Below are 26,361 nucleotides of genomic sequence, written 5' to 3' on the forward strand. Positions count from 1 at the left end.
TGCACCCACAAGGCAGGCAAGTGTGAGAAATGTTCACAAATCTATTGCTTGGGGCGCAAAACAAAAAAATAAATAAATCCATTTCTCAACTGGGAACAGATATCCATGGATTTCCCCCCCCCCCATTATCAAGGATTGGTTGCCTGGGTTGATAAGCACTGTTTGAATACATTGCAGAGTCTAACATTTATGGAGAACCTGTGGATTACAACTCCCATCATCCCTGACAACTGGCTGCACTTGCTGGGCCTGATGGCAGGAGGATTCCCAACAACTTCTAGAAGGCCAGATATTTCGCATCCCTCCTTTATAGTCCCCATCCCTAAAACAGTACAGTTACTTAGCAGCTTACAGACAGTTTGGGGTGCATGGAGTGTTGGGGGAGGGGTAGTACCTCTGGTGGGGGACACGTCATGCTCCTTCTGGGGTAGTTGTCCATTGTCTCTCTGGACAGATGGGTGACAACCACATAGACAGCTTATTCTACACCCCCAAGGAGGTCTAGATTGAGCATCACTCTACAAAGCTTCTGTTGATACTAATGATGAAGCCACTGTGCTGCTCCTTGTGAAATGTGAAGAGTTAAGTCACTGGCTGCAGGTAGCATTTACTTGTGAATCAGCTGTATGACAAGAGACAGCAGGTGGGTTCTTCCAGTGCTCAAAGTAACAAGCGAAAGATACTGATCATCTGCAAGATAGGCTGAACTTTCCCTTCACCAGCTGCCTGACCATTGTCAGGTTTTAAGATCAGCAGACAAGTTTGAAGGAAGATGCTTGACGGAGGGCAATAGGGCAGCCTTTATGGGTGGTTACACAGGAGACATGAAAAGTCTATGTTGGGGAGAGAGGTACTGAGTTACATAATAGAAGCTGGTAGCAGCAGCTGAGCTAAGGCAGGAGGTGAGAACTTAAGATATTTGTCCTAGAAAAGGCACTGTGTGCATTTTGCCCACGAAAGCATATGCCACAGTAAATGTGCTCGCCTTGGTGGTGCCACATGATTCTTTTTTCAAAAAAAGAAGCAGCTTGATCTTTTCCTAATTTGCTTCCTCTTCTATAAAAGTTCATAGGTCAAAGGGGGAAATGAATGAATATACTCCTCGCCCCACTGCTCCAACTCTTAAAGGAAGAGCAAAGGAAAGGAAGAGACGTTTACTGAAATTTGTAGGAGAGATTAGTTTGCTCCTGGAATTTGAATTTATGGGTATATCCACATACAGTGGTACCTCGGGTTACAGACACTTCAGGTTACAGACACTTCAGGTTACAGACTCCACTAACCCAGAAATAGTACCTCAGGTTAAGAACATTGCTTCAGGATGAGAACAGAAATTGTGCGGTGGCGACGCAGCAGCGGCAGTGGGAGGCCCCATTAGCTAAAGTAGTGCCTCAGGTTAAGAACAGTTTCAGGTTAAGAACAGACCTCCAGAAAGAGGTACCACTGTACTCTTCTTCTGTACTTTGTAAGTGCCATATCCAGTGATGGTGATACAAACACACAAACACATAAATACATTGAACAATTTAATCAGCCCCCATGTCAACTCTTTCTAGCCAGATTCAATAAACTATCAAATTTGTTAAGAGCTGGATCTTGTTACCAGTCAAATGGTCCAAACAATGACCTTAGGCAAGGCTAGTAATAGGAAAAATAAATGAAACTCAAGGATTTGGACTAGGCTGGTTGTGTAATTATATTTATTAAAAGGTAAATGAAAGGAATAAAACAACAATAAAACCCAGTAGCATCACCAGCTGGGGAACCCCCAGGGGAAGAAGGCTAAGAACCAGGGGCTTGGTGATGGGGCAAGAAAGAGGGAGAAAAAGGAGAAGACTGAGAGGAGGAGGTGTCAGAAACAGAAGAGGTAACAGGGTTTAGTGAGCAGGAAGAGGCTGTGGCAGAGAGCAATTAAGACCCTAAGGCAGAATGGAGGCTGGAGAGGGAGGGGGCTAAGAGGCAGAGGTGTGGCAGGGTGCCGAAGAATCCAGGGAGTATCCTCCTGCTGCTGTGATCAACTCCCCTCTTCCCTGGTCTCCAGAGAAATGGAAAGGGCAAAGCAGAGAGTGGTTGTGCACAGACGCAATCTGTGACTGCTTGGGAAAGATGCTGGAGAGGAGGAGCCTTAGAGAGTGGTGCCTACTTGTTAGTCCTAAGTGAGGATCATACCTCTGCAAATCATGAAAGGGCCTTCTTAGTAGTGGCTCCCCAGCTTTTGGAATACCCTCCCTCTTGAAATCTATCTAGTGCCAACATTGGCTGGTTTTCAGACCCAGCTAAAAGTTTACTTCTTTAGCCAGGTTTTTAAAGCTGTTGGTTCTTAGGACACTAACTTTTATAGTAAGGAGTAGTAGTTGTTCTACTGATGGATTGTATAGAATTATAATATTCTTACAGTAATTGTTGCACTGTTAGAGTTTATATTTGAGGTATCCCACGCTGGTGGGCTAAAAGTACATAAGTAAATATTGTTCTTCATTTGTCCCCTTTCCCTTTTTATATTTATTTCTTTTTTAAAAAAACTGTTACATTTTCATCTCTCTTGAAGCTCCTTCACATGTTTGCCATTCCATTGGTAGTTTACATTTCTAAACCAATAGTTTTATTTTCAATATAGTTTTATTTTCAGTCAAACACTCCTTTTTCTATACAGTGTCATATATCTAGAATGCCCTGGCGCCTGACATGAGGACTGCTTGGTTGCTCAGTCTTTTCAACCAATGCCTGTGTGTGTTTGCTCAGACCTTTACCATTTATTGCTCAGATCCCTTTCTTTCTGTTGTGTCTTTTAATTTCCTCCCCCGCTTATCCCGCTTGTATTATTACTGCTTAATCCTGAAGGGTGACCTGGGTTACAGGATGGGTTCAATGGTAGAGGACACATTTTGCATGCAGAAGGTTCAGTTCCTGGCACCTCAGATAACATGACTGGGAAAGACACCCTCTAATTGTGCCTGTCCGTTAGTGGAATGAACTTCCACTCATGCAACGCGACTTCCCCTTCTTCTTTCCCCACTTGCAGCCAACTGGCCACCTCTCAGATCTAAGGAGATTTGGGTAGCCCATGTGGGCTGAAGGAAGGAAGGAAGGAAGGAAGGAAGGAAGGAAGGAAGGAAGGAAGGAAGGAGCGACATCTGCTCACATTGGTCACCACCAACAAGCAAAGACGACGATACCTTTATTCCCTTGAAGCAGAACGGTGCTGCTAAATAACTTCTCCCTTTAAACATTTGTCACATTTTGAGACTGTGTGCTCTTTGGAAAATTCTGAAACTGGCACAAAATGAGCTAGTTTTCTCCAACTCTCTGGGAGATTGGAGAAAGAAAGGAACCGCTTTGTTTGTGATAGCTTTAGATTTCCCTGAAGAACACTCTCTAGTGGTTCAAAAAGAACTAATGTAGACAAAGATATTAAAGTTATTTATAAGCATCTCAAGACGTCCTCTTTGTTTTTGTGGTATCATAGAGAGACACTGCTAGTTGAAACAGACATTGCCTAGCTAGGTGGAGCATCGATGGTCTGACTCATTGCCAGGCAGCTTCATATGCCTTTTGTCTTTTAGCTTCTATTCAGCACCTAGTTCTCTGTTGCACTTTCAAAATAACAAACTCTCTTATTAATTGTCAATAAATATTCATTCAACAGGCCTCGCTTCTAAGTAATTGTAGTAAGGTTGATAATTCCACCATCAGAACCATGGGCAAGACTAATTATTGAGCACTAATGAAGGACTCACCCTCCTCCTTCTGTTGCCAGCATCCCAGTGGTGACACGGTTAGATCTAACTGAGCCTAAAACACTGCATATTCATTAGATACATGGCTGGAATTTTAAGCTGAGGTCATGACACGAGTCTGTGAACCATTATAGTAATGCCACAGCAACTTGACCACTGCCTTCTGGCACCTTATTCATGCTGACGCATCAAACGTTCAACATTTCGACATATGCTGGTTTTAAAGAGAAGTTATTAAAACATCCTTTAACAATGTTGTTTCAAACAGTTAGTTGTTGTTTTTTATTGCAGCATCAGTTACAGATACATGTTGGCACTGCAATCATAATAACATTAATTATACATAATTGCAAAAAAAATGATATGAAATAAGATATATAATATACCTGTTGTGGTGTTTATGTTTTTGCTCAGCTTCTCTCCACAATTTTGTTCAACCAACAAATTTGCTATGAATTACTGGGAAACTTATGCACAATCCTATCCCTGACTCAAGCCTGCTAGGGGAGTAGATGGGGTGAACTCTTACTCCCCTTGTGCTGAATGATGAAGATTTGCCTGCACAGGGAAACTATGGCAGCACAGGGAATTTTCACTAGCATAACAATGTAATTGCAACACAAGAAAGAAACCAGTCAGGGATTGGACTGTGGCGTGTATGTCAGATATGCCGGTACAACTCCCTTGATACGCCTGCAGAACACTCTGCTGACAGGGCCAATGCACTGGAGAAGATATGCTGGTGGAGAACCTACAGCTTTTTCTGTTGTATAAAAATATGTGGCCTCTGGCTACCGCACAGAGAAATAACACATAAACGGCATGTCTCCAAAGGTGCAGAGGACCCAGAACAATTCCACACTGTTTTCAAAGGGGGATTTAGGGCAGTGCAACTGGTCCCCCCTTCCCCGGGCACTGAGCCAGGGTGGGGGCCCATTCCCACCTCCTTCCCAAAGCCTTGTTAGTGCTTGCCCAGCTTTGGGAAAGAAATGGAAGGCCTTTTGGACCCAGCCTTGTTTACCCAGTTTTGGGAAGGTAGCATGAGGGATGTGTGTGTGTGTGTGTGTCAAATTTTGGCCATGCCATATTTCCAATGTCCATCTCTGTTTGGAGGGTCTTTATTTCTCACACCTTGGACTTTGATGTACAAAGCTCTCTGTACTTGCCATATTGTGAAATTTGGATATCATGGTGGACCTTTCTATGGCGACTGTTTTCTCTGAAGCAGCAATTATTACTTCTTCACTGCTCCTGTAATTTTTAGTTTGTTTTAATTGTGCTATTTGTTATATTTTCATTTTTCTAAAAAAGTTTGGAAAAAATATGTATAGATGGTGATGAGATGGAGGGTGGGTAGAGATGTGTTTGGCATAAGAGGGGGAGGAGCACGCTTATGCCAAATTCTGTATCCTTTCAGTCCACATCCATGCCCCCAGTGATGGCAGAATTTTATACTTGCCCCAGACCTGGTGTAAGGGATTTCCCTCCTATTGAGAAAAAAAAGGGGGGGGTTATGCCCCAATGTGCAGCTTCTTACACATGCTTACACTGAACCACATTTGCCATTCTAATGCTCATTCAATTTGGAAGTTATTAGCAATTGCGTTTTGTTTTAACTGTCCTGAATAATTTGATATCACCAACGAACTTGCAGCTCCTGCAGCTTTTGAACCCTTGGCAGCTGTGACTGGGCCTTGTGACTGAGGGAAGAGTTGGAGAGTCAAATGTCCTATGACATATGGGATTCTTTTCTGCTGCTGTGTCTGAGTGGGACTGGTTCTGTGGTTCCAGTCGGCGGTTGAGTCCCTGTGTATCCCTCTCTTTTCACCCCAGCTCGGCTTTCTTTTTTTAACCAGACATGTGAAAGGTGGGTGGGGCCTTCTGCTCTCAACTCCCAGAGGGACTCAAACTCCTATATCCTGCTTTGTAGCTCCATGCCTTATGCCAGTAGGGGCGTTGCTGCTGCTGCCACTGGTGGTCTGTGTTCGCCTTTGTTGCATGTCCTGGCCCCTCTTTGGGGCTGCTTGTCAAAAACTCTCCCAAAAACTCTTCAGCCCTTGCCCCACGGAGGGTTGTGTATGGTCTCCCCAAGGACCTACGAAGGTGCTTTGTTGCATGCCTTCTCCTCCTTCCCCAGTGTGTGTTGTGCTCCGAAAACTATGGTTGTTGTGAGGAGCACAAGGGCATTCAAATCCTGTTCTGCAAGGGATTGGCCATTGTTCACTGTGTCACTGGGGCAGATGGTTTGGGACTATGTTGTGTGCGCATGTGCGTGCTGTAGAGGTTGGTGTGGGCCTGTTGTTCACTGGCACCTTCTGTGTGTTGGCTAGGATGTACTCCCTATTTTCATGTTGGAGATTATGGGTTGCATGTGGCTGTCATCACCAGTGTAGACCCTGCTTGGTGGGCTGTGGCAGTGTTCTGCCCCTTCACAGCTGCACAGAGTGGGCAAAGGACAGGGGCATATCTCTAGATCTGAATAAGGTAAGCGTAGGATTGCTTGGTGAAACTTATATGTTTGACAGCTTTCTTCAATCAGCTGACAGCCTTACTGTTAAGATTAGTATGCTACCAATGCCGCTAATCTCATCCAGGATGTACTACCTAAACATGCAATTAGTTAGTGATTGAGAGCTGCGTGGAGAGTAAATGTTCATTCTCCTTTGTCTTCCCAATATTCCCAATCACTATCTTATTTCAGGTTTACAAAATGCATCTGGCATGAAATCCAGCCCAGGTGTGCTTTGTACTGGGTAGCTGTTGTTGATCTGTTTCAGCCTTGCAAATGTGTCCTGCAAATGAATCTCATGTAGATGCCCAGCATTTTCTTAATTACAGTGGTACCTCTGGTTACGAACTTAATTCATTCTGGAGGTCTGTTCTTAACCTGAAACCGTTCTTAACCTGAAGTACCACTTTAGCTAATGGGGCCTCCTGCTGCTGCCGCACTGCGATTTCTGTTCTCATCTTAAGGTAAAGTTCTTAACCAGAGGTACTACTTCCGGGTTAGCAGAGTCTGTAACCCAAAGTGTTTGTAACCTGAGGTGTTTGTAACCTGTATTTGGTACCACTGTATTTGGTTAAAAAGTTATATATTTCCCTTCCTCAGATATGGCTCCAGGACAGTTTTAAAGATCCACAAACACTAAAACTGCATTATAAAAACAACAAAAGTGATCAACAAAAATGAGTGAGTGATCAAAAATGAGTGAGTGATCAACAAAAATTAAAAGTGCATTTAAAGATACTTTATTGCACTGGTGTTCAGCTGGTGTGTCGGGACCCACTAGAGGGTCACAGCCTGAGCCATGGTGGGTCACAACAGGAGCACTTCCACCATGCAAATATATGGTGAAAGATTAAAAAATGGGTCCCAGATGAATGTTTGGGTTAAAAGTGTGTCCTAGGTCTGAAAAGGTTGAAGATACCTGCTGTATCATCTGAGCTACTTACTCTCACATTGGTAAATGTGTTTTAAAAGTTGGAATGGTCAGAAAAAGGTCTCAACATCATTGGAAGATACCTAAATCATCTACAAAAAGTAGGTGATATATACTAGCCAAAGTTCTACAAGAACTACAAGAAATACTGGAAGAACTAAATAAAAATTAAAAGGTAGTGCCAAAGATGAATCTAGCCAAGGCTAATGTCATGTTTAAAGAAGAAAATGATATAAAATTAGAAAATAAATAAAATAGTGCAAGATACAATAGTACATCCATTTAGGTCCAAAAAAATAATGCTGGGAAGAGAAAATCAAATAGCAGAAATAAAGAGCAGAATAAAACAAATGTGGAAAACTCAGCTTTACAATGAAAAATAAAAATAAAAATAAAATAAAAATGTTCAATATGTGCATATTACCTGTGATATGTTATGGAGTGGAGAACTGGACCAAGACTCAGAGGAACATGAACAGTTTAAGAATAACACAACATGCCATGGAACACACAATGTTTGAAATATCATTAAAAGATTAAAAAACTACTAATAGGATACAATGATTGAATGTTATGGAAAAGGACGCAGTTAAAATGGGCATCTGCAGAATATGTGGCAAAGAGATGAGTCAGGCCAATGGAATAAAGCCGTGTTGTTAGTATGGAGACCCTACAATTCCAAAAGACAAGACGATGACCACCTATGCAATGGGCGGGCCATGTAAAACTAACAGCAGGGTTTAAGTGGCTGCAGAAAGCAGAGAACAGAAAATGGAGAGAGCTTGAAGAGGCATATATCCAAAGTTGGATGTGAGATGCCGAGGAAGAAACTTTAAAAGCTTGGGAGAATAAAAAGGGTTTTGCCTGGCAATCAAAGGCAGCCAATGTTGTTGCCAGGCGAGTTTTGCAGGGGAGGGCATTTTGTGACCGGGATGCCATGACCCAAAATGATCCCCTCTCTAGTTGCCACCAGCTTCCCCTCCAGCAAGGAGGGAACAGAGAAAAGGGACTCATCTTAGAGTTAGGGCAGAAGGCGGAGCAGAATATTGTGTGTATGTGTGGCTCCAATGGGTGTGAAGAAGCAGGGAGTTAGCAGCACTGGATTTAGGGCAGTGTGGGTGGTTCCCCCACACAGGGTGCCAAGCTGAGGGGGCGCAAAATCGAGAAGACCCACAATTGCTAAGATCCATTTCAGGGTGCTATATTTTGGCCTTGCACAGGGCACCATATTATGAAAGATTGCAGAAGTCCTTCCCCTGGAGTTCGGCACTGCTGGTACGCAGCAACTTGCAAGAAACAGTTATGTTGGAGAGACTTGTAGGGCGAGTGCAGCTGGCCGCATTGCTCTGTAGGCTGCTGCTTGTGAGAAGAGCTGCTTCCAAGTTTAAAGAAATACAGAGGAAAGCACTACCGGCTGCTAAGCATCCTGCAGGTTAGGAGGTCATGACAAAGTGGTGTGACCCTAAGGTGGTTTGGGGAAACTTGTGGATGAGAGAGGCAAAGCGCATGGGCTTGATGTGCAGGGACACCTTTGGGATGCAGCTGTTTGGTGGGGAAGGTTCAGAAGGATGCCCTCAGACAACTGGGGCAGGCTTAGATTGCCGGGTGCGGGTTGCCCAAGCATACGAACGGCTTGGCCCCTGGGAGGCTGTTGGGACTTGTCGGAAACTCAGGCTTTGGGGAAGGTGGACGGACAAACAGACTCTCTGAAGCGGGGGGGGGGGGGGAGAGGCGCTTGTTCTGCGAGTCTTTGCCTCCCTGCGCAGCGCAGCGGCGGGGGGGGGGTGTTGGTAGGGGGAGGGGCGGGCGCAGGTGCTGCCGCACGTGGCCTCTTCGGGGCTCCCCCTCCCCCGCGACGGGGGCGGGTTCGCGCGCTCCCTTCTTCGCTCGCTCGCTCGGGGCTACAGGCGGCTCGGGCGCAGCCGCGTGCTCTGCCAGCCTGCCAAGCCGGAGCCGGGCGCACAAGAGCCTCCTCTTCCGAGTCCTTCCCCTCCTCGCTCGGCGCGTCCAGCCGCCTCCTTTTCCTCCTCCTCCTCCTCCTCCGTCGTCCTCCTGCCACCGGGCTGCCCCGGGGATGTCGCTCGTGGCGAAGGGACCCGGGGCTCCTGCACTCGCCTGCCCCCGCCGCAGGGACCACTGAGAGAGAAGCGTGAGTCACCCGCCAGAGCTGCCCGGGCGCCGCCTGTCGCCTGGGCTCGCCTTCCCTCACCGCGGGTTTTTTCCCTTCTTTCCCCCCCTTTTTCTTCCCTCTCTCGCGCTCTTTGGGGGCTTTTGCGCGGGAAAGGGGGTCTCTGGCCTGGGTCTTCCCCCTCTCCTCAGGGTTAGTCCGGAGAGGGGAGGGGACGGAGGCGCGCGCACGAGGCGAGCTGGGGTGGTGGGGGGTGGGAAATCCCCGTGCTGTCAGGGAAAAGCCTGGCTGAAGGCGCAGCCGGCGCGCGAGAGCTGTGAGGCGCGGGGTTTGGAGGGGGTGGGGGCGGGGGCGCCGCTGCCAATTCCAACCCCTCTCCCTCCCGTCGGTGGTGTGTGGGGCCGCTTCGAAGCCTGACTCTGGCAGATGATTCATTCCTTGCGGGGGAGGCGCGGAGACACTTGGCTAATCCTCCCCCCAATAATGGCGAGCAGCGTGCGCGCTTCGAGGGGTGTGGGGGGATGGGATGGTGGCGCTTAATCTCTCTTCTGCCGTTTCTTCTGGCATGTTGGCGAGGTCTCCTCTACGACCCCCACCACCCCACAGCAGCAGCAGTTGCACCCCCCCCCCTTCTCGCCGCCGCCTCGCTCCGCGGTGGGGCGCGCAGAGAGATTCCCAGAGTGGCGCATTTCTAGTTCCAGGGTGACACGACACTTGACCTCGTGTCCCTGCAGTGTGATGATCCTCCGCTCTGGAAAACTCCTAGGTGCGCTTGGGAGCAAGTGCCCGTGAACTCGGCGGGATTTACTTCTGAGTAAACATGCGTGGGCTGGGGCTGTAGGTGCTGGAAAATCTGGTCGAGGGTAACTTGTAGATCCTTCCTGTTGTTGGCTATGGGGAAGAGAAGATTGACCTGGGTTTAATTCGCCCGGGGGGGGGGGATCTGGCGGCGTGGGGAAGAGATGCTGGGAGTGTTATGTGTGGGGTGGAGGAGCCTGTTTTAGTGAAGCCGGATGAGTGCTTAAACTTTCTTATTTAAAGGCTCGAGGTTGAAACTAGTGACATTTGGGGATCGTAGTGCCGCTGGCTTTGCCCACCTCCTCGGTTGCAAGCTCGGCTAAGAGTGGCGGGTGGGGGTAGCGCAGAGCAAAATCCCTCTCTTTATTGTTTCTTCTGCAGCCTTCATAGAGAAGTTGGGTTGCTGTGCAGAATAACAATACCGAGCTAAGCTCCCTGAACAGATCTGCAACACCATCCCAGGCTGAATTGCCAGAGACGAGAAGGGGAGAGGGGATTTATAACCCAGCGGTGCCTTTCCAACCCTCACCCCCCTTTCCCCTTGTGTTATCACACACACATTATTACACCTCAGCAGGGAGCTAGCAATGAGAGCTTCCCTTAGAAATCATTATGGAAGCAGTCTGGAGCAAACTAGCTCCAGGGGAAATGGGAGATAACTTTAGCAAGCGCCAAGCCGCAAAGCCAAATACTAGCTGTGGTTGAAGATTACAGTATTGTGCCAATTCATACCTTGCCTTTTGTCTCTCTCCTCTCCCCCTCCTCCTTCCACCTTTTACAGATTTGATATTTATACAGCAGTTGGCTGGCTCTGTTCTTTTGGCTTTGTTAGATGTAGCGTGTGAGTATGCTCTGGAGAAAGGAGAATAGACTAAGGGGCAGCATTGTCTTTAAACTGCTTCTCCCCCCCCCCATGGTGTGTGTGTGGGGGTGGGGGGTGGGAGGAAAACCCCTCAGTTACAGAACCAGCCAAAAGAAACTCAAGACCAGCTGATACTGCGGGGAAGGGGATGGGCGGGCTGCAGTTGGGGGTCTGGCTTGGAGATGAACTGTAGTGTGATTTGGAGGAATGAGGCAATGGGTCTGCATTCAAAATTCCAGCCTAGCCTTGGACTTCCTAGTTTATCCTAGTTTAGGGGTCACAGTAAAATGGTACAGTCGGGGCCTATGCTTCTGGATTGGCCCTGGAGCACAAAATTAGACGCATAGGATGTGACTTGGGGTGAAAAGAGCCACCTTTTTCTGCTGAGACTGGGGTTGGCAGTGCAAACTGTTCAGACAGTGTAGACTGGCAGCCTCTTCCCATCAACCGCATGTACTAGGGGGGCTGGCTCAGTGGTGTGTGCACACTTGAGTGTGCTATGGGTGCCTTTAGGTTGGTAACCGAGAACTAATAAATTCGGAATAGCAGTGGCCTGTCCGTTTGTGTTCTTGGTGAAGCAAGATCAGGACTGTAATGCTGCACAGTAACTGCTTTATTGATAGGGGCACGATAGGCATTTCTCCAAAGCTGATGAGGGTGTGTGCAGATTGCCTCAGGTAGGGGGCCAGGAAACGCTTTATGGTGCCATTGGAAGGTTTCTGATCAGTTTCTTCTGCATCTAGACACACATAGCCATACACTTATGAAACTTAAGCGTGGGTGAAGTTATATACAGCATTTTGCTGGTGCTGATGGATGAATAAATAACTTCTTGGCAAAATAATGGCAACAGATGTAAGTGTCCTCATAGTTTGTAACTATTATTGTTTTTTTCCTAAACAGCAGACACTTCATGCTAGAATATGCTGGGATGAAGTTTTGTCCTTTCCCGCCGTTTCAGTTTTAAATAATGCCAGAATAGGTGGTGTTTAATTGAATAGACCCATTAATAATTACGTCTTGTAAGCTATGAAATTTGCATCATCCCCCCCCCCCCAGTCTGCAACCCACCCACCCCAAATTATGTTTGCATTTTGGATTTTTAACGGAGATCTTAATTAGGTCCTATTGTAATATTCCCGTTAACACTAATTAAAACCAACCCCTCTAGGTGAATGCAAATTGTAAAGAAAAGAGCTGAATGAAGGGTAGGCTGATTAAAAGGAAGGAAAGGGTAAGGAGTATATATGCCAGCTCAAATGTGTATTTAGGATGTATAAGTCTTCCTTTCTTCCTCCTTTCAGTTATTCTGTTCTCCTTGGAGCCTGTTGTGTGACTGCAGGAGGAAGAGAAAATGATATATGTGGCAGGCTCTGCAGTGGCAAGGGTCAAGTGAGGGCTGTAAAACAACCGTTACTATTTGCACCTTAACTTTCATCTTCTGTTGGAGACCAGTGGCAATTCTCAAACGTTTTATTCTAAACAAAAGTCTGGCATAAGTAAGCTTAGGTTGGATTTGAGGGAGGAAAAGTGAAAAGTGAAATACCCTTTGCATTAAAACCAACAACATCAAAACCTACTGTGTTACAGAGAATACGTACATACCAGAATTTCTGTGGTCCTGTGTATTGCTGTTTTACAGTGAAATGAGACTGTATGCATGGTGTTGTGATGGTGTGGGCTTTGCTTTCATGTAAATCTGAGCCAGTGTGCCTTCTAGTAGGGAAACACATTCGCCTTTGGAATGTGGGATTTTCGCTCTGTTCCAAGTGGTAGAGTTTGCAAATGGCAAAAAGATGCTCGTCAGATTTTGAAGTGGCGACATCTTAACTCATGGGGTTCCAAGGTGGTGTTCCTATTCAGTCGTGAGCAGGGTGAAATTTCTGCCTTAAGGGATTGGTTTTGGTGAAGCTGCCTGTATCTCAATAAGACTCCCACACCTGACTCCTTCCCAAACTAGGATAGAATCGTACAGTTGGAAGGGACTCCAAGGGCCACCTAGTCCAAACCTGCAATGCAGTAACCACAGTAACCCTGAAAGATGGCCACTCAACCTCTGCAAAAACCTCCAAAGGAGGAAAGTCCACCATCTTCCGAATGCATGCCTACTACCTCATTTCTCCAGGAAACAGATCTTGAGGCAAAGAAGAAAAGTCAACCAATTGTATAATATTTGGTTTAGAAAAGTCCAGTTTCCTGGTTTTAGATTTTTATAAGGTAATTTCACAGTCTAGTTTTGATTTTTCAAAGTGGTTTTCAGGATAGTGTCTTTGTGTTGTGCTAGGGAATAATATATGATGTTATAATTGCAACGGAAGACTTACTGTTCTTTAGAGGCTATAGTCTGAGGCAGGCAGCACTTGTCCCAATAAACTCCTCCACTGCAGTGGAAGAGACTAAGGAAAAGTTCCCTCACCCCACCCCAGCCATTTCCAATATACCGGTATGCTCACAAGGAACCTTCAGACCACATTGTGATTATTTAGCACAAGGCAGAAAATGTGAGAAATGGTCCTGGGAATAATAGCAAGTTCTTGCATACCAAAAGCGCTTCATTCCCTATGCTTGCAGTGATACCATGCACTGTCCAATCTCAAACATTTAATGGCATATAGGCGAAATTCTGAAAGGTTCAGTGCAATAAAAGTCACTCTAACAGTTAAAATACTGTTGTATAGCATTCATGGATCCTCATTGTGTGTTGCAGAACCCTGACTGCTACTATGCACTGTCTGTGACTCTGTGTGTTGAGTGTACGGTCAGGTGGGGAAAGTTTGAGTTGTGTCTGTGTGCTTGGTGATCATGCTTGAGGCCTACATCTATTCCCCTGTGCAAGAAATGTCAGGGCTTTTCTTGTTCTCGGGGCTGAGAAGGTTGAAAGAGAGCCTTAATTTATGGCTGTTATACTTGAGCCTATAAAGTCGAACCAGGCTAATATAAAATAAGAGTTGGTCTGTAATTTTTCACTTAAGTTTTTGCGCAACAAAAAATACAGTTACTATTTGTATATAATTTCTTTTTACACTTAAGTTTTTGAGCAATAAAAAATACCGTTACTATTTGTATATAATTGCTTTTCATTTGTCCTCTGTAACCTTTACAACAATTATGCATGGGAGTGGATAGTTTTAGTACATTGTGTTATGTATTGGTTTGTGTGGATTGAGGACTGAGGATGATTGTGACTTGCCAAAGACCTCCAGTGATGAAGACTGGAGGGACATCATTACTGAGCTAAGGCTTGAATGGGTACCTCAAGCTCTCTCTCCCCCCCCCCCCATGCCAGACAGGAGGTGTTCCTGTAGGGCAGGGATTCCTAAGGAGGGATGGTGGAGGGAAAAGGTATGAAGATTGTTAGTGGTCTTGGGGGCAGAGCCGGCCCAGCCATTGGGCAGGGGCAGGGTGAGGCTGCTGCCTCAGGCAGTGCTCTCATGGGTGCCCTGCCTGCCCTGCTACCTTCATCAGCAGTGGAGAAGCAGCAGCACCCAGCACCAATTTCAGGCAAGATTGTGTCTGTTTTTGACAAGTTCTCACCTGAAATTGTCATGATCCTGCCTGAAATCAGCGCCAATGGCAGCACTGTTTCTCTGCCAGCAGCAGATGCAGCAGGGCGTGTGGAGGTGGCCGATGCGGCAGTGGCAGAGCAGGTAGTGGTGGTGGAAGGGACAGGTGTGGCGTCAGGGCAGGGTGGCAAATCTAATTTCACCTCAAGCGGCGAAAAAGGATGTGCTCTCCCTTTCTAAGGAACAGTTTGTGTCATTCTTAAGGAGCAAAGTTTGCAGTACAGTATATTGAGAAGAAACCTAGAAGTCGTAAATTGAAAGCCAAATGATAGCCTTTCATACCAAGTAATGAGTCTGTCTCTCTCTCTCTCTCTCTATCTGGGCTATAGTCCCTGAAGGGAAAATTAAGTAAAAACACTTGTAAATCCCAGGTTTTTGCAGGGCTACATAAGCTCAGTGCTGCAGTCCTAAGCACCTTTATACAGAAGTAAGTACTGCTGAAATTAAGGAACTTAATGCTAAGTAAACACAGGATTGAGATGAAATTAAAGTTCTTCATATCCTTGCACTGGAATTTTCTTTGTCAAATGTTTAAAAGCCCATTGTGTGCCCCATTTTTTAAAAAAATGCCTTCTAAGGACTGGAAGGAAGCTGGAAATGATCCGTATCTGACATAGTAGGAGAATCTTTCCGCTTGGGATATTTGCCTTCAGAAATCTCACGCACAATGCGAAAATGGCTTCCTTGATTTTTAGCTGTTTCCTTTATTGAAAAGGATCTTAGAAAAAGTTTGTACATTTGCTTGGCACCTATTATTATATCATGATTCCAAAACGTTGGCACTCTTACTGGAGGTTCTATAAAACTACTAGCACATTTGCAAAGCTAAGCAGAGTCCGGTATGGTTTCATATTGCACGGGGGAACTGCATGTTGAGATTCCTGCATTGCAGGGAGTTGCCCTCAGGGTCCCTTCCAACTTTACAATTCTATGATTCTAAGAAGTCCCAACTTCAAGACTGTGTCTTGAGCAGCTTTTGTGGCTGGTAATTCTTCTCTCATTCTGGGATGCTCAGTTGTGCGGGTCTCAAGTGCAGAACTGGAAAGAAGTAGCTTAATTTTCAGCTTTTATTGTTTGTTGTTATGGTCCCTACAAGCCCCACTCAGTAACCAGATCCCTGTTGGCTACTGTAAAAACACAGGAGGAGTGTCCTTGGTGTCACTGACTCCACAGAGGCTAAAATTAAAATAGGAAATTGTTTTTATGGGCATGAAGGACCATCAGCAAGGCTTGACCTTGCTCACATGTTTTAAGTAGGATAGATTTTTCTCTGTATAACCTGCATGTTTCTATCTCTTAACTACATTCTGCATCTATATGGCTTAGACGGGGCAAAAATACTATGTGTTTTGTGGCCACCTTGTATTCTGATGCCCTGGTGGCCACTACTTCCCTAAAAAGTGCATCAGGAGGGAGAGAATTGCAGTGGAGAAGCAGCAAGCAAGGGAAGGAGTTCTTAACCTCCTGGCTGCTGTTCACTGTTTCCCCACCCTGCAATAAGTCCTCTCCTTGCTATTTACCAGACACCTGATTCTGTCAAAAACATGACCATTAGGGTTTGGGGCTGCATAAAATGCGGTTGCAGGCTTAGCCTGTCTTAAGAAGGAAGTGTGAGAATCAAAACAGGGTATGTGTCTGTCTGTTTCCATCCGCAATGGGTGGTTTCCTCAAGTGTGCCCAATGGTAAATGGAACCAGGAGAACAGAGGGAATCGAAAGAGCGTGATTGGCAAGGCACTCTCTTGTACATGGTAGCTGTGCAAAATGGATGCTTAATGGCATTGTGCATAAATGACAATATAACTCTGAGCGGCCTTGAGCTTTTCATTATTATTGTTATTATAAATTGTGCAATGGCAACGAGTTCTTCCAGCTCCCTGAGAAGTGTTTCCAATGTGATAACAGCTGTTGTTTTAAGGCAGTTGCGGCTTTATCCTAATGGCGAGGTGAAAACTAGATTTGCTCCTAAATGGGTGCTTGTTTACAGTGCTATTGATCTGGAGGTTCTCTGAGACAGCCTGTCTACATGAAAAAGGAACTCCAGCGTGTTCTAACCACATTGCCCCTTTTGCTTTCTGCCTTGGGACATACATGGACCACTTGTGTTTGAAAGGGACTTTGTACTGTAACCACATCCATAAATCGGAGATGGAAAAACTGATATTGTTTACACAAGCATTTGCCTCAAATGAAAGAGGTGAGTGCCTTGGCTAACTCTTTTAACTTCCTTGAGCTTCTCATACTTTCCGATTTGCACATAAATCAGCGGTGAAGGTGAGTTAAGGTGATAATAATTGATTGATTCCGGAGGGCTGTGTGGAGATAAAAAGTTTTTCAGAGACTTGGAGGTGTTGAGTAGAGGAGTTATATACACCCATGGCATATGCAGTCATTTTCGTTTTGTTCTGCCACAGTGTTTGGTCAAACAGGTGCTGCAGGTTTTTGTTAATGCTTCAAGATCTGTCTTGTGAAATCCACAGCAAGGAGGGATGGCCAAGCAGCCTTGTCTCAAAAATCAATTGCTCCTCTCCAGTGTTAAAAGCAAACACTTGTCAACCCTCAAGGGGGTTCTTCTAGCATTTAGCTTTAATGCTCAAAGGGCACAATTCAAGTTCTCCTCTGCCTGCTGCCCTTTTCTCATGACACTGCAGGTCTTCCGCATATTGGTTTGTCAATTATGTAAGTAGTGCCTTTGATTGATTGATTGATTGATTGGAGTAGCACCTTTCTCCCTTCTCTCCCCTGCACCCCAATTTAGCCGCAACACTTTTAGGAATTTTTTCCCAAGGTTTTTTTTAATCACCGTATTTTTCGCTCTATAAGACGCACCAGACCACAAGACGCACCTAGTTTTTGGAGGAGGAAAACAAGAAAAAAAATATTCTGAATCTCAGAAGGCAGAACAGCAAGAGGCATCACTGTGCAGTGAAAGCAGCAATCCCTCTTGCTGTTCTGGCTTCTGGGATAGCTGTGCAGCCTGCATTCGCTCCATACGCACACACATTTCCCCTTACTTTTTAGGAGGGAAAAAGTGAGTCTATAGAGCAAAAAATACGGTAAATTTTATTTTCGTTTGTGGTGAAATAATTGGTACATATTTATTTAATTTCATAAAATTTATACACTGCTTAATTGGTTTTTTTTATAAAAAAAACCCCTCAAAGCAGGTTACAAAGAATATGTCCATTATTAATACAGTGGTGCCTCGCAAGACGAAATTAATCCGTTCCGCGATTCTCTTCGTCTAGTGGTTTTTTCGTCTTGCGAAGCAAGCCCATTGACGGCTTAGCGGATTAGCGCTATTAGCGGTCTAGCGGCTTTTAGCGATCAGCTGAGAGGCGGCTTATCAGCGGAACAGCTGATAAGCGGCTTAGCGGCTTAGGAAAGGGGGGGAGGAGCGAAAAAAACCCGCGGGAACTCGCAAGATTTTTTCGTCTTGCGAAGCAACCCCATAGAGAAATTCGTTTAGCGAAGCGCCTCCAAAACGGAAAACCCTTTCGTCTAGCGGGTTTTCCGTCTTGTGAGGCGTTCGTCTTGCGGGGCACCACTGTAACAGTTTAGTCCTAACTATGTCTACTTAGAAGTAAGTCCTGCTAAGTTCAGTGATGCTTATGCCCAGGTAAGTGGCTTTAGGCATTAGAATCGCAGCCTAGTTAGCCTTTAAAAATAAGAGAAATGCAGTTTTCCTTTGAAGTGAAATTCACTAGTTCGGAAGTTGCTTACAATGTGCACTATTCTATTTCATCACACTGAATTTGTATGGGGCTTGGAGAAGACAGCAGAGGTAGGAAAATAGAGCAAACAGGGCTGTCCATTATATGTGTATAGTCATAAAACTATAGGTGCTGCTGCAGACCCTCCAAGTCTTCCTATTTACCAGGGACAGTCCCAGATTTACAGAAGCTGTCTCGGTTTCTGATTTGATCCCAGCATGTCCCGCCTTTCCTTAGGACATCCCTATTTTCACTGGAGAAATGTTGGAGGGTATGGAGTTATGCGACCCCTGGGCCAAGGAGAAAAGTAACTATACAACTTTTAGAAGACATCTGAAGGCAGCCATCTATAGGAAAGTTTTTTAATGTTTAATATTTTATTATGTTTTATATATGTTGGAAGCCACCCAGAACGGCTGGAGCAACCCACTTAAGTGGGCGGGGTATAAATATTATTATTATTATTATTATTGGACTAGGATGTCCCTGTTTTCATCAGAAAAGTTTTGGATCAGGGGTGCTGTTCCTGTCGTCTTGGAGAAATATTCTTTGGTGCACATCCAAGCTCTGATAGTTCTTTGGAATTATTTTGTAGTTCTCTGTCCCTATCAGGAACGAAGTTGAATTGTTCATCCTTATCAGCATCAGATCCTGCCAACCTAGCACTTTGAAAGCACAAAGTGCAAGTAGATAAATAGGTACCGCTGCAACGGGAAGGTAAACGGCATTTCCGTGCACTGCTCTGGTTCGCCAGAAGTGGCTTAGTCATGCTGGCCACATGACCCGGAAGCTGTATGCCGGCTCCCTCAGCCAGTAAAGCGAGATGAGCACTGCAACCCCAGAGAGGCGTCCGCTACTGGACCTAATGGTCAGGGATCCCCTTTACCCTTTACCTATCAGCATCAAATAATTGCATCCTGAGGCAGTCTGGGTAGCTTATGTGCATTTGTAAAGTTTTGAAGCTGCTACTGCAGTTGTTTGCAGCTGTTGCTTCAAGTTGGGCTGGCATGTAAGACAACACAGATCAGTGTGCTAGCCAGCAGATTCAGAACAGCAAATGCTTCACCATTGGCCAGTGTTTTACCAGCATTGCTGTGCTGTCACCAAGACAGATTGGCAGGTAATAGTGTGATAAGATGCCTGTAGACTGCAGGTTGCTCTCCAGATTGTGTTGCCAGGCCCTGTCTGGCTTTCTCAGTCTGCAGAGGAATCTGCAATAACTCAGTGGGACTGTAAGACTGGAGTCCAGTTTAATCTGGGCTGGACTGGTGAGACACCTAGGGATTAGATAAATAAGTGCCAACTGAAGATTTGTTGGGTTTTTTTGTTTGTTTTTGCTTTCAAGGTAGTTTATCTAGTCCCATGGGCTGCATTTACTCATTCAGTCTGTAAATGCAGATTTTTAAGTGCACGCATTTGCTAAATTAGTTTGTCATCACAATTTTTCAAAACATACCAGCTGATGGCAGATAAATGCCTTTTGAAGGTTACTTGAGATAATAAAAAGTGCATGTAGGGAACTCCTTAATTTATCGGAGCATTTTTATAGTATATCATGTAGCTGGGATACAGTAAATAATTCGCTCTTGTAAAACATCTAGGGCAAGTGTAAAAAAAAGATGAGAAAAAGAGGGGGCTGGTTTTCAATGCCCAGTCAGAGCCTAAGCAGTGTTCATAGCAGTAGTGGGGAATCTTCCCTGGCCAGTGGGCCAGATTCTTATCTCCTCACCCTGATGAGCCAAATTTGACATGTGAGTGAGGGCACCTATCTGTCAATCACCTGATGTCACTATGATGTCTGGTGATTCTGTGCTTTGAAGCCCAAATGTGGCACGTGGCTGCTGGAAAGCTTCCCTGTACTGTTTTTTAAACCTCCAGAAACTAAAGGAGAAGGGCTGTTAGTGGTAGAGCATCTGCTTTGCATGCAGACGGTCCCAGGTTTAATCTCTGGCATCTCCAGGTAGGGCTGGGAGAGACTCCAGCCTGAAACTCTGAAGACCTACTGATAGTCAGCGTAGGCAATAATGAACCAGATGAATCGATGGTGTGACTCAGTATAAGGGAGCTTACTATGTTCTTATGTAAAGCAATAAAAGTGGTATACAACAAGATACACATAAGAGAACATACAAGGAACTAAAGTTCTAAAAACAATTAAAACCATTCCTACAAGCTCTAAAACCAATAAATTATTCCCACAGATAGCAATTAATTTTCCATAAATGACAGGGGGAGTCATCTGAAATGAAAACATCTTTAGCAGGTGCCTAAACATCATGATGCTAGGTGCCTAATTTTACCTGATATCTGATTCCAGAGGGCTGGAGCTGAAACCCTAAAAGCCCAGGTTCCTAGTACAAGCTGAGCAGATCTCTAGGGCACATGGTATTCTCAGCCGTATCCTCATCTGAAGAGCACAGTGGCTGGACAGGGGATGTATTGAGCACTGTAACTGGTTCAACGTTTTTTAGGAATTAAAATGCCAAAGCCAAAACCTTGAACTACAGCTGGTAGCATATTGGCAGCCAGTGCAGTTCCCTCAGTAGAGGTGTTCTATGATGTTGATAGGATGCTCCAGTCAACAACATAGCTGCTGCAGTCTGAACCAGCTGCAGCTTCCAGTTTATGACTGGGAAACCCATGTGGATTGCACAGAAGTAATCCATTCTTGAGGTTACCAATTCCAAGGTATCTTGGTCTGGGAATGGTAGTAGCTGTCTTACCAACTAAAGGCAGAGGTGACCTCTGTGGTTAACCACAGAGGTCACCTCTGCCTCAAGTGACAAAGATGGGTCCAGGAGCACCCCAAAATCACATACCTGTTCCTTCAGAGGGAGTGCAACCCCATCCAAAATATGTAACTGATGTATCGCCTGAACACAGGAACCATGCACCCACAGGGCCTCTGTCTTTCCAGGATTTAAGCTCAGTTTACTGGCTCTTCTCCGGCCTACCACTGCGCCCAGAAATTGGTCCAGAGTCTGCCTGGCCACTCCCAGTTCAGATGTTCTGAAAAGCAGATGCCAGAAACTGCCCTAGCCACTCTTGTTCACTAACTAGAGTTTTCCAGACATCCTCCAAGGGCAATCCAACATGAAGTACAGTACACATTGCAGTAGTCCAGTCTAAATGTGGCAGGGTGCAAGTGACAACAGCCAGATCTGCATGATCCAAGAAAGATTAGAGTTGGTGTGCAAGATTAAACTGGGTAAAGGCGCTCCTGGCCACAGTTGCCATGTAGGTCTCTGGACAGGGCTTATGATGCAAGGCAAGGCGGTTGACTCAAGTGGCAGAACTGGCCCCAGGGAGCAAACCGCTCACTGCCATGCCCCCGCCTCCTACTCTTCTGTGGGTGTGCCCCCTGCCATTGTAGAGGAGGCAGCATTGATGGGGGGCTTTGCCTCAAGTGGCAAAACATTGCAGGCCAGCCCTGTCTCCTGAACCAAGATTGGGTCCAGGCGCTGTCCTAAACTGTAGACATTTTCCTTCAAGAGAAGTTCAAGGCCTATTAGCACAGGCTGTGTGTCTCAGCCAAGATCAGCTCACCTACTGACCAAAAGCATTTCTGTCCTCTCTGGATTAAACTCCTGTTTATTAGCTGAGATCAGTCAATTTAATATTCATTCTGTGTACGTTCTCTTTTCATGAATGCCCTTTGATTCTCTCTGCAGTGTTGGGGAGTTCAAATGACTTATTGAAAGTATTCTCTTTGTCCAAGTTGTACATGTCCTTAACATTCCCACTGCTGTCCAGTATAATTCAGTTTTGATTTCATTCCTGATAATATCCATTACACTACTGAACCCTAGTCCTAATCTGAAAATGAGCCATCCCAGCCAGTATGTTTTTCTTGAAGAGAACCAAACCTTATATGAAAGTTTTTGTTTAAGTGAAACAGAAAAGGAAATTCAAGTTACCAGTTCTGAATTATCTTTTATTTCTTTTGAGAGCCAGATGTGCTAGTACATTCATTGGCATCAACCAGAATGAATAATGGTTACATAAAACAAACAATATCTGGGAAGATTTTTTGGATTTGTCAGGTTTATTGTGCTCTTCCATCTTCAAGGGCTGGGAAGCAGCAGGTGAGGTGGAGGCCTACTGCTCTACTGCTGCAATTTGCTGTAACAAGCCAAAGATAAGCAACATGGTGGAGGAAGGGGGCAGGTAACAGGATTTCTGTGCACTGCAGAGTTTCTTAGCCGTGCTGAAGTGATCGTCTTGTTTTGTAGCTGTTAAAAATATTTCTGAAATCCTGTCTTTTACTGGAAAACCAGCACATGCAAAGTTCTAAAAAAATCAAAACAAGGTAGCTCTGGCACAGATAGGTTGCATCTTTGAAGCATCTTTGATGCCAGGCAATTCAGGACTCTCCAAGTTTCCAGAATGGATGGGCTTTATATTTAAACTTTGTACATTTACCCTGCTTATTGGAACTTTCATTACTGAGTAATAATCCAAGATTGTTCCCCATGTTTTATTCACTCTTGAGTTGTAGTCCTTTCTCTTGGGTAACATTTAACCATGCAGATAGGTAGCCGTGTTGGTCTGCCATAGTCAAAACAAAAAAATTCCTTCCAGTAGCACCTTAAAGACCAACTAAGTCAGTTCTTGGTATGAGCTTTCGTGTGCATGCACACTTCTTCTTTAACCATGCAGTGAAAGTATTTTGTTTTTTCAATATTATGGAGATACAAATTATCTTAGAAACAGTACCATGCAATCTCTCACCTGCTGGCCCAATTAGACCCACCAGGCCTCTTGATTTGGCCCGTGAGACTGTTTTGGGTGATCCAGTGACACCAGGCATAGGAAAGTTTAAGCCACTGCTGCTGCAAAGAAAGGATTGGAAGTGTATTCCAAGGCTTGGCGGGCTCACACAATTCCTCCTTCGCAGCTGCAGCTTTGAAAACTTGGCACCTTTCCCTGTTGCCCTGACTTTGGCAGGGATCAGATCTACTTGGAAGTGATGGGGAGCGTTCATCATTTTAATGTGAGTGATGCTAATTCTGTTTTCCCATGTGAACCCAAACTGAGCTGGTTTAGGTGTGCTGAACCAACTACTCCAAGCTTATTGGCTTAAACCAGAGCTGTAGCAGATGCAGCTAGACCTGAAGCAAATGATATAGCCCGTTACATCAGACCAGTGGCCCTTATCCAGCATCCTGTTCTCACAGTGGCCAATCAGCCTATGGGAATCACCAAAGCAGGGCCTGAATATTAACAGCATTCACCCCACTTGTGATCCCCAGCAATTGGCATTCAGGAGCATGCTGCCTTCAACCATGGAGACAGAATATAGCCATCATGATTAGTAGCCATTCATAGCTTTATCTTCCATGCATTCGTCCAATCCTCAGTTTTAAGCCACTCAAGTTTGTGGCCATCACCACATCTTGTTGAAACAAATTCCAGAGTTTAACTATGTGCTGTGTGAATCAGAACACTGGCTTTTGTTGTCAGGCTCATAGATTTTAATCGGAATTTCAATGTATTAATCACAAAGAAGGATTAGAACAGTTCCCCTTCATTTTCACCCTGTTCACTGAATCCAAGCACTCCTGATTCTTCTTAGGTTACTGTTTCCTCAGATGTGCACAGAATATTGGCCTCCTATTTGTAAGTTGGCCTTCCCTGTTTAGAGGACTGTGGAGTAAAATGAAAGTTTTATCAAAAATGTGCTTTTGACTGAATGGAATTCAGTGTGGATTAAAAAAAGCACATTCAATTTATGCCTGATCCAGCAAAGCTGCTTCTGTGCATAGATCTCCATAGTTGGTTCAGGTAGAGAGGGAGAGTAAAAGAAGAAAAATATCCTTGTTCTGTGAGTGTGGGATGTAGGAAAAGACACAACCTCTGCAAAGCTTATTTCCTCCAGGTCTGCATGTTTAATACATTTTTAAAGAGGGTCAGGTTTGTGTACATAGAGAGATGAACGTGCCTTGGAGATACATCTCTATTTTCAGGATCTGGGTCAATAAAAGGAACTACTTAGGGAGGCAAGAGGATAGCCTATAACTTATGCTGAGAGAGGGTCAGAAACTGCCATTTGTTGACAGTCTTGAAATATCCGGATCTCCCCAGTTACCCTGAATGTCCACCGTGTCCTGTCCCCCCCATTTTAAAGCTTTAATTAGTAAGAGATGGCTTCCTAAAAATAAATAAATAAATCTTATTTCAAACAACCAGCATTCACATTGTGCATACACTGTAAAAACAGTACAAGAGTTCTGCTTAATCAAAGCAATTTATTCCTTTCATCAATTTGTCAGTTTTACTTTTGGCAACTGAAAATGAAAAGTAACTTTGCTTAAAGATTTAGGTCATGTTGGTAGATTGTAAGCAGCAGAACATAACATTTTTTAGTATGTGGGAACCCTGAAAACTAGTCAAAAGTATGACAATGTTGGTATGCAATTAGTTATTAGCTTCTACTCCTGTTGCTTTTCTTCCAACTCGTCGTTCATTAATTTTTTTTGTAGGGCCATGCAAATAATAATTAAGCACCATACAATAATTAACTGCATATTTGATTGATAGAATGTGTATAATCCAGAAGCACCTCCACCGGCTATCACTGGAGGATTTTAAAGGCAAAAAGTGGGCAATTTTTATTCTTCTTTCTTTTGACTGTATGAACAAGTAAGACTATTGAAGCTTGGCTTGTGGGTAAATACTTTGCACATTTCTTTTGCTCTTGTTAAAAGCAACAAAAATCCCTTTGCTAGCTGGGGAGCTGTGTTAGAACCCTCTAAGTCACAACTAGTCTGAGTAAGGTTGCTGGTTAGCTAATAATGCTAGATGGGACAAAACTGAAGCATTTGGAGCAGCTGGTTGCTTTATGATCCTTGTATAATTTTCTCTCTTGGTTGTTTTGTTTTGTTTTGTTTTTTGAGGGGAGGGGGTTTACTTGTGTATACTAGATCTACTGCAAGTAAAATAAAGGACAGCACACACACATACATACATTGTTGAGATCCCAACATCTGTACCATGTGTATGCACTTAGATTTTGCCAACTTTAGTCTTAGTAGGTGGGTTGTGCTAAGTAAGAGCACCCCTCGTGTTGTTCTTTGCAAAACTGTAGCTCTTCAACGTGTTAAGATAATTTCACACTGGTGGGGTGCTTGACTATTTACTGCACTTCTTTTTTTCCTTTGTAAAACTTAGGCTTCTGTTTTGGTGGGGTGGGAAAGCGGTTCATGATGGCAGCTATAGTGTGGTAGTTTCCTGCAAGGACATTGTAGATCCCTGCCTCTTCCCTGCTGCATCGATAAATCTTGCCTGTGTAGCACTTCTCTGCAGTCACCCCAGAGGATGAAACAGAACCTCACCTCCGCTTCCTGAATCACAGGTGGACCCAGGTGAGCCTACACATTTGTAACCTCACCAAGCAGAGGGCAAGCAATCCTTAAGAGTGAATTAGCAGGCAGATTTACAGTGGTACCTTGGGTTACATACGCTTCACGTTACAGACGCTTCAGGTTACATACTCCTCTAACCCAGAAATATTACCTCGGATTAAGAACTTTGCTTCAGGATGAGAACAGAAATCGCGCAGCGGCAGCAGGAGGCCCCATTAGCTAAAGTGGTGCTTCAGGTTAAGAACAGTTTCAGGTTAAGAACGGACCTCCGGAACGAATTAAGTACTTAACCCGAGGTACCACTGTACTCTTCTGATCAATGGACAATTAAAAGAGTTGCATACTGTACTCAGAAGACAGAAAAGCCTCTAAGATCCTGCTATAGAATAAACTGGACTCCGTCTCTTGAACTGTATTTGAGGGGGTGCTTATTTACATTCCCGGAAGCCTTGTTAACAAAACTCTGTCACACTTTGTGACCATGCTCTCTTTGGTGTGAGGATGACATATCCCCCAGCACCACCAATCAAATTTAAGAAGTTGATTCTGCTTCAGTCTTGCCAGAGGCTGGATCATCACAACAGGAAAGAAGCTTCACCAGCATTTCTAGACATTTCTCTTTTAAAAAGCACTCTGGGCGCTTGGAAATGAAGAACTGCAGCAAGAGTTGAACCCTCCCTCGACTCCAAAGCAATTCAGGAAACGGGCCAAGCCTCCTTAAGGAAAACTGGTGTGTTCTTCGTGCAGTGGCAGATCT

General features: G+C 44.8%; 1 protein-coding gene across 2 annotated transcripts in view; it reads left to right on the forward strand.

Annotated features, from left to right (window-relative positions):
* Window positions 1-9,050: 9,050 nt before the first annotated feature.
* RBFOX3 (RNA binding fox-1 homolog 3) overlaps window positions 9,051-26,361 on the forward strand; it is a 352,350-nt gene continuing 335,039 nt past the window's right edge. The window contains exon 1 of one of the 2 annotated variants that reach the window (XM_079965579.1): window positions 9,051-9,326. The gene's annotated coding sequence lies outside the window, so the exon portion shown is untranslated. The remainder of the gene's footprint in view (window positions 9,327-26,361) is intronic. The other variant, XM_079965578.1, reaches the window with a different exon arrangement.

The sequence above is a fragment of the Podarcis cretensis genome, assembly GCF_951804945.1.
Source record: "Podarcis cretensis genome assembly, chromosome: 2".
NCBI classification, from domain to species: Eukaryota; Metazoa; Chordata; class Lepidosauria; order Squamata; family Lacertidae; genus Podarcis; species Podarcis cretensis.